At 45.8% G+C, this 8717-nt stretch overlaps 1 long non-coding RNA gene across 1 annotated transcript in view; it reads left to right on the top strand.

Annotated features, from left to right (window-relative positions):
- The first annotated feature begins 594 nt into the window (after positions 1–594).
- The window catches only part of LOC142499730 (uncharacterized), a 53764-nt gene continuing 45641 nt past the window's right edge, over positions 595–8717 (top strand). Inside the window, exons 1-2 of the long non-coding RNA XR_012802726.1 lie at positions 595–3312; positions 3623–3742. This is a non-coding gene — a long non-coding RNA (uncharacterized LOC142499730). The remainder of the gene's footprint in view (positions 3313–3622; positions 3743–8717) is intronic.

Genomic DNA, 8717 nt, shown 5'->3' with positions numbered 1-8717 from the left:
TATGGAGGGAACCTCTCAAAGGGGCCTTCCGGCCACGGGGGCATCTCCCGAAGGAGCTACGGGTAAAGAGCCCCTTGGTCCACCGACAGATACGCTGACTCCCGTGAGCCAGCCACTAGACCCGCAGAGCCCATGCTTTGTGCCCCAAAAAGACTTTGTAGACCTATCAAGCCCCTCAAGGGCAGAATTGGAAATGCCAAACGAGATTTACTACTCTCCCGAGGAGGTAGCTGAAGAGCAATTTCGCCGAAGCCAAAGAACTGGTCAACCTCCAATGAGGATGGCTTATAATAGATTCGGGGCACCCCATTATGAGGCTCAGCAGTGGGCTCGCAGCAGAGTGCATTCTGTTGCTGTAATGTTCAATGAAATGTCCAATTTGATCTAGAAGAAATAAGTAAGATCATGTATATTGTATCATTTTTATTATATAACGTTTTGTGTATAGTTATGTAAGTTGACCCAAGTGGGGTCGTTGGATTCTGCAAGGGGGAGAATGTAGGGATGTTTTAATTACCTCAGGTGGTTGCAGTGAGGGCTCGGAGAGAGTGGTGCAGGTACCGCGGCGGCCCGATAGTATAGGGCGCCGCCATGTTATTGCGCAACCTTTCAGAGGGCACTGACAGAGCGGAGAGGTCGCGCATGTGCGGTGTAAGTGCGCGAACGACGGACCAATAGGGAAAAGGCTCTGTTAGCAAACTACAACTCCCATGAGCTCTGGGACAGTCAGCTGATGTCAGGAGCCAATCAGAAGGCTGGGATTACAGGAGGAGGAAAGGGAAGCGTGGGGGAGAGACCATGCTAGGCAGAGGGGATCCGGAAGGTAAAGGAGGAGGGTGTGTGCGTGCAGGGGGTCCGTGACCCGCCTGCATAGGACAGCTTTACCCCGCAGGCCCTTAGGAGAATCCCTGAGTCACAGTAGGCTGCTGTGCTGCAGGGACGCCCATAGTGGTAGCGATCAGTCACCTTACTGTGTAGACAGTTAGGGACAAGTGTGCGGAGCAAGTTTGGGTAGTGAGCTGTTTGGGACCAGACAGCTGCACTGCGGACATCAAAGACAAGCAAGGATTCGGCTGATCCTTTTCAAATTGTTACCGGTCACCGCCGTGACTGGAAGGTATTTATAGCAAGTGCACCAACACCGGTCAACAGGCGCAGATCCGCCTTAGGCGTAACTCTTTGGGGACACTAGTGAGTGGCCAGAGGCCTAAATACACAGAGCAATCTTTCTACCAGTACAAGGACACGGTGTGTGGGGCACGCGGTGACGGGACAGAGACATTCTCATTAAGATCGTAGCCGAGCCACTACTGTAGAGGACAATACTCATTAATAGCGTGGCTGAGCCACTCACATTATAAGGACATTACCAGTTAGCTGAGTTAATGATAAGTGATAAGTGTATAGTATAAGGTATATGTTATGTGTTGGTGCCATATAGAGTGCTAAGGTTATTATTGCGTTACAGTAAAATCAGTTACAAGCATATGTGTGTGTATATGTTTCTTTCCCAGGGGAATCTCACATCACGGGGATCCTGGGTAAGTGGAGGCGCTGCGCTAATAAGTGTTACCCCAGGCTCCCAGCTAGCAGAGGCTCAGATCTCCTGGAGCCACAGGTGCGTGCAGTTACCCGTAGTCTCTTTAGAGTGTCAGAAACAGGGCTACATACACAAAACATAATACAGGGAAAGTAATAGAGATGGGTGTGTGACACAGCTGGGGATAGGAGATCCTGACCTGATGAGCTTACAATGTGTTGGAAGACAGACAGAGACAGAAGGAATACATAGATAAGTAAATATTATAGGGCATGGGTAAGGGGGTAAGTTCATATGCAGGGGTTATGAGGTCACATTACGGTGGTTTAAATGCTTAATTGTAACAATGATTTTTCAGGTGGATCTTGAAGATGGAGACAGAGGGAGACTGACAAGTAGTGAGGGGAGAAACAAGAGAATGGCCCCCAGTGCCAAGAAATATCTGCCCCCGCCCCTGCCTGTCCCCTATAATACATTATCATTCAATATTTCCTCATAAATATATTATATAACCCATTTCTTTAAGGTTCAGGATCCCTTTTTTATGTCATTGCTATCACTTTAATTATATCTGGGGCTTCATTATTATTTTATAATAAATGGTTAATAGTAAATATAATTTTAACTCTTTTTTTGCATGTTACATGATCATTGTTTTATTCCTATTTGTACACATAATTTTACTTTCTGCTCCACCCATACATTAGGATAAGAGTTAACGCAGCAGTCCACACTGGTGTAAGCATGTGAAATATTAAGTGGGAGATTGACGGATAGTGAGGGGGAAGAACAGGAGAAGGGTTCATTGGAAGCTATTGTTATTTGCGGGGGGGTATATTCAGATACATGGACAGGTCTAGCAAGACCGAGAAGGAATGTGTTAGCCAATGAGTCCACTTGTGTTCCACGGTGATACCCCCCTGATAGATTGTACTCAGAGGTAGGGGCATATTTTATAAATTGGAACAACTTTATTCTTCAACTCAAAGCATACAGTCAGCATACACTTGGCCTCCAGCCTACAGATGGTCTCTGGACTCAAACCTCCAGGCATGTGCCCCAAGGGTCATTCCTAACTATTCTCCTAATCCCTGATAGAGTAGGATGTATAGTCTTCACTCCCACTCCCCTAAGGGAGGGGATGGAAGGTGGCCAGAGCCCTGCGCGCACTCTACCATGGGACAGTCTCTCTTAGGGGAGATACAACAGACTTGTCTCCCCCCCCCCCCCCAAGTCACTGAAGGGACCTGCTCACTGCAGGGGAAACCCCGGATTAGGCCTAACACTGCCTGCACTGATAACAGGAGTTACATGCTAGGCAGGGCAGATTAGTAGCCAAAACCAGACATGGCTACACAAGATAAAGATATCAAGTAGCAGCACGACAGGAATGGTATCCAAGTGTGTGCATGTTCCTGTCGTTCTGCTACTTGATATCTTTGTCTTTAAAAGGTATCACAACCTACAACACATTTTTCCTGGAACAATACCACTACAGCCCTCTCTTTCCTTTCTTTTTGATGTTCCCTTTTAATTCTCTCTGTCTTACTTTCCTGTGTTGTTTTATATTTCTCTCTCCTTGTCTTGCACTGTGTTTCCTCTGCTCAGTCCTCTGACATGCCACTGATTTGACCTGTTGGCTTGTTTCTTGGACTTGCTGGCACAGGGGATGAAGAGGAAGAAGCGTGTCAGTGGAATGTGTATTTCAAACTTCTTGGACGTACAAAGCGTTTAATAAGGAGGACGTTGAATTTGCTCTCATGTTTGAACAGGTATGTACCATCTGTTAGACAGCAGGAGTTATGCAATAATATATTCTGATCATCCAATTATTTTTTTAACTATGCAATAAAAGGCCAACGTCGGCATTTAAAGCAGCAGTCCAAGCTGCCGTTTAAAAAATAAAAAAATCCCTTTAATATGCGCATCAATGCAATCCACACAATGATAAGTAACTAGCTAAGTTGCCGATCGATCCGTTTTTTTTTGTTGTTGCAATGTTTAAGGAGAAACATTTATTTTAGGGCTAAGCATGTTCCAGGGATTCAGAATACGGCTGCCAATGCTTGATCTCGTTTTAAGTTCACAGCGTTCAGCAGACTGGCTCCGGGAGCAGTGTTGGTAGACCTGTTATGTCCAAGGTTCTTGTGGAGGCTGGCACTGCAAGAGTGGCGGATGTTGTGAGAAACTCGTTAGCACTGGGTACGTGGAGAGCGTATTTACGGGCATGAGAGGAATGGAGGGCTTTTTTTGCGGAAGGAGAAACACTGAGGTTTTTTACGGGATCTGCAAGGGATGCACTGGTATCCTTCCTGTTGCACAAGCAGGATGAGGGGAACTCAGCGGCAACCATGGGGAGAAAGTTAGTGGGAATTTCATGAAATGAAATGCAAGGGAGGATGTTACTGGGAGTTTTTTTTAATAAGGATAATGTTGACCGGCTGGAGTAAAGGTTCTGTGAAGGACACAAGGCAGCCAGTTTCAGTGGAATTATTAGGGTACATCATAAGGGCAGCAAGGGTGCTGTGTTTTTTCGGATTTTGAGGCAGGGTTCTTTCTTTCGCCTATTTTCATGCATTTCGGGTTTGTGAACTGGTGAGCAGGGCTGGGTATGTGGAAGGTGGTTTGCAATGGTGGGATATAGTGGTGGGGGGGGGCGGAGGGATTTAGTGAGGATATTTGTATGGAGATCTAAAACTGATCAGAAGGGAAAGGAGGTGTGGATTAATTTAAGGAGTTTGAAGTGTCCAGTGAGGGCGGTTCAGCAGTATCTGTGTGTTAGACATAAAAAGATGGGGTCTTTATGGGTGCACGTAGACGGCACTCCGTTGTCACAGTTTAAATTTGGAGGTGTTATGTACGGCACAAAAATCAAGGGATGGAAATAAGGGAATTAATCTTTAAAAAAAAAATAATATTAATGTCAATATTGAGTCCCTCTGGATCTAAATTTTTTAATTTGTAGACCCAGAGAGTTTTTTTCTTCAGAGTTTTCACTGGGGTCCTCACTGTGAGTCCTGTACATTGGTTTGTGTGTTTAGGAATATGTGTCCTGTCATCTTATATTGTTGTCCAGTTAGTAATGTGCCCTTTCTAAGCTAGCGCGTATTAAAGAAACAGGAAAACTACATTTGTGGGACAGAGATGCAAGGTGGTTTTATGTGATAACAGTCCAAGGCAAGGAATACTTTCAGGCTGTGTTCTGCCAGGGCTCAGGTGGAGACTTGTCCAGCGATGCAGGATGTGATGAGAGCGGCATGCACTATCTCCATAGCTCGAGACTTCGAGAGCTGAAGGATATCCCCGATACACCTTCTGCGTTGGGCAGCGAGATTTCTAGTGTGGTGGATGCCACATCTCGATTGCCAGAAGTGACCTGGAACCACCCCCACCGTAGTCCAAGCGAACTGCACCTGTTGCTAAATACTGGACTAATTGGCGCTCCCCAAACACAAAATAAATAAATCAGTATGGTAGCACCACCTGGAGGTGGGATAATATATCGCAGTGAAAACAGTGAAACAGAAGAAAGAAGTATCAAGAATATAATCAAATATCCAAATATGAACTGTTATAATCACTCAGCCTCTAAAAAGGAACAGCCACAATCCTCGTAGGTTACACATACAAAACAGATGAGGGAGTTGGTTGATAACAGCAAACCACTATGGGTTAACAGTACTTTTTGTAATCAATGATTACTATGCTAGTGAATGGAACGTTGCTGATAGTGGTAGGTGAAGTAGAGTCTTTAGCAGGAAAGAGGAATCGAGGACTGATGGTGCATTATGCTTAGAAAGTTTTTTTTTAATACACATTGCACACAATAATAAAAATGCCCTTGGAAGGGCACTCACATTTGTTTGTACCCTACAGACACATAGAGGTATCTTTACTTGACAGTCTCTCTTTCTCCGGCACTGAATACCGGTGTGAGTCTTTGCTGAATGGGTTCACCTTGTGTCCCCCCGAAAGTGGCCGCTGGGAGTGACGCTCTGCTCACCACTTCTCTGACGTCACTAGTTTCCAGTTCTGTCGGCTTCTTCCTCCTTATTCACTCAACGCGTTTCGCTAGTCGCGGTCTAGCTTCGTCAGGAGTGACTGCGTTTGTGAGGGGTAAGGTGGTTCGCTGGTGGGTTCCATCCATTAACTCCTCCTAAAGAGGAAGAGGCCTACCAGATTTACCTAGATTCTATCAACTGTCATTGTATGGTCGTGAACCATTGAAGCTGCATAAAGTTTAGATTATGTAAATATGTTATTGGCATAATATCATGTCCGATATTGTAGTTGTATTATGTGAAGAGGTAAATGCATGCGGCTGTGTGTATTATTCTGTGTACTTAGAATTTAAGTTTGATAAGGAGTGTGTAGCCCCCTCCTGGAGGACTACTAGTTTCTATAAGAGGATATATTGCCTTAGGTGTTAACTGAGTGCGCTCCCTCATGTTACTCCCATCCCATACCCATCATGTAATGTGATGTGTGATGTCATTGTAAGATTATATACAGCCACCACATACTGTATGTTCTAAAAGCAAGTTCTTTAGAGTTTTGACTGGGGTTCTCATTGTGATTCTTGTACATAGATTTGTGTGATTAGGAATATGTGTTAAAATGCGTCCTGACTTCCTTTATTGTTTTCCAGGTAGTAGCATGTCCTAAGCTAGCACCTGTTAAAGGAACAGGAAATGTACGTTTGTGGGAGAGAGATGCAAGTGGTCCTGGTCTCATAGGTGTAGCCCTTGTACTCCCCCCCCCACCCCCCTAAGTGAGATTGGTGTCATCTGTTTCTCTGCTGCTCCATTTAGGTGATTTGCTGTACCTGTTTGGCAACAGGAGGGCTGAGTGCTCCGCGGTGTTGTGGGGAGAACACGACAGGTTTACAGGTTACCTTAGTTCTTTGGTGCAGCGCCTCCAGTCAGCATGGATCCTCTGGATCAGAGCAGATGTACAAAGCAGGTGCATTCTTCTCCCAGCTTCCCCTATTGAAGGCACTCTGGTTAAGGCTTGAGGCCCAGACCAGGCCTTCTGGACTCCCTCACATCCCCTAGTGAGATGGAAGGTAGATGGTGCTCACTCCACAGGGGGATGAAAGAGAGAGAGAGAGACCCGCACTTTAGGAAAGTGCCAGTATTTATAGCCTGGGGTGTGACTAACTCTGACTCATATCAAACCAGATCTGGATACTGATAGGCCCTCACATCCAGCATGTGGTCCAATCAGTACCCACCCCTCAGGCTGGCACTTTCTGGCTGTTGCTAAGGCCTGCCCTTGGATACACATAATGAATCCAAGGCTGCAAAAGCACACAGAGCCTTTAAGAAGGAATTATCCCACCCACTGCCTGCACCTAACAGGTCTTACACTGGTCGGGCCGATGAAAAGAAGTTGCGGCCGGAGACTATGCTACATAGGGTTGCTCCATCCGCAGCCTGGCTGCCACTGTTCTCATAGGGTTGCCAATACGGCATCCTGCATTCACATTCAACCGGCCCATCCGACAGGTACTCATTGCATCCTAGCCTTCCTGCAAGCTGATTTCACTCCATCCTTTTCAATGTGTAACTAAGTCTTGCACCTCCCCTTGATAGGATGTGAAACTACCAGGGGATGACGTCTCGTGTGTTATTATTTCCCAAGTTACAAAGTATGCCAATGCATGTGAATTTTGAAGTGAAACTTCTTTGCTGGCACCTTTGAAAAATGTTGATGGGGGAAAAAAAAGGTTCATGGTTACTTAAATGCATAGCGGAAGTAGGGCTGGTGCACGAGATCGCGCATGCGCAGAAGACGCCACCAGAGACGCATGCGTGCGCAGTTGTGTAAAGGGAGGGGAGTGTGACGGGCAAGGGTAACCCGGCTATACAATAAAGGTTAAGCCCTCTGGTTGTTCTTGGGTCCCGTGGGTCCCTGGCAGCTACCTAGCACTATAAACCAGGTGCCAGGTATCATTACATGCTAAGTTAAAGTGACCCCTGCCATTCCTCTTTCCGTGTTCACTTTACCCCCGACTCATGAAACTTCCTGTGTGTAAGTTTTAGGTGGGATATTTGGGTAAATAATAAGTGATTAATGCTCTCCAGTGCTGGATCCATTGACATAAACAATAATATGAACATGAAGGATTGGGACTTGTAGATAATAAAGATGTAAAGTCCTCAATGGGGGCCAATAAATTCCTGAAGATGGGGCTATTGATGAAGCCCCTATTTTATCTTCAAAGGGATGGACCCTGGACTCACAATGTAGATGAGTAAACGAAAATTCCAAAATACTCACATAATGTTCATATGGTGTCCGCATCACACATGTTCCAAATCGCGTGCAGCCCAGTGGGATAACTGATGCAAATGGAGAAGAATACGGGCGCACAGCAAAAGAGTGTGTCACCAAGAGGTAAGCTGAAAAATATCCTTTATTGATCCATAAAACAAATAGAAAACCTCCTACGCGTTGATAAAGTGAATTTTCATACACGAAACGCGTTGGAGATTTTCTATTTGTTTTATTTATCAATAAAGGATATTTTTCAGCTTGCCTCTTGGTGACCCACTCTTTTGCTGTGCGCCAGTATTCTTCTCCATTGGGATATTTGGGTGAGATTGCAATAAAAAAATTTTTGCAAGAGTTCGGGGACTGGAGCTACCAGTAGTACTTGAATTCTACCCGGTGAGCAGGCATGATTTGCCGGTACACGAGTGGAATTACACCGGGGCTGCCCCGTGTCCCCCAGACTCCTGGTTTTCGAGCCCCGATATCTCAGTCCTATATCACTTACAGTCATTAGTCTCCTCAAGGTCCCCCATGTAAAATATGTTTTGTGTACTTTATACATTTATTATAAGGCTCTATGCAGTCAGCCAGGGTATCTGCTTAAGGTGCCAGCAAGTCTGCATAGAGTCCATAGTTCAAAGAGGAGACGGGATATTGAGAGATGTTGGGGTGCTAAGTGGGTGGGGAAGGGTGGAGTACTGAGTCTGGAGAACAAAGATCCCTTGCGGGGAGGACCCTCTGCCAGACTTAGTGGAGCCTGCCCAGTAGGTGGCAATGGGTTGACCATGGAAAGCAGCAGAATGTCGGCACGTTTCCTATTTGTCGATTCATATATCCCACCCATGGGGCATCCCGAGCCTGCTTGACATGCCCCCTCCTCCAACGTCAGCCAAGAGATGGG

This window comes from Ascaphus truei, chromosome 7 (genome assembly GCF_040206685.1).
Source record: "Ascaphus truei isolate aAscTru1 chromosome 7, aAscTru1.hap1, whole genome shotgun sequence".
NCBI lineage: Eukaryota > Metazoa > Chordata > Amphibia > Anura > Ascaphidae > Ascaphus > Ascaphus truei.
The sequence above is the reverse complement of the archived record's forward strand: the minus strand, read 5'-3'. Positions and strand labels throughout refer to the sequence as shown.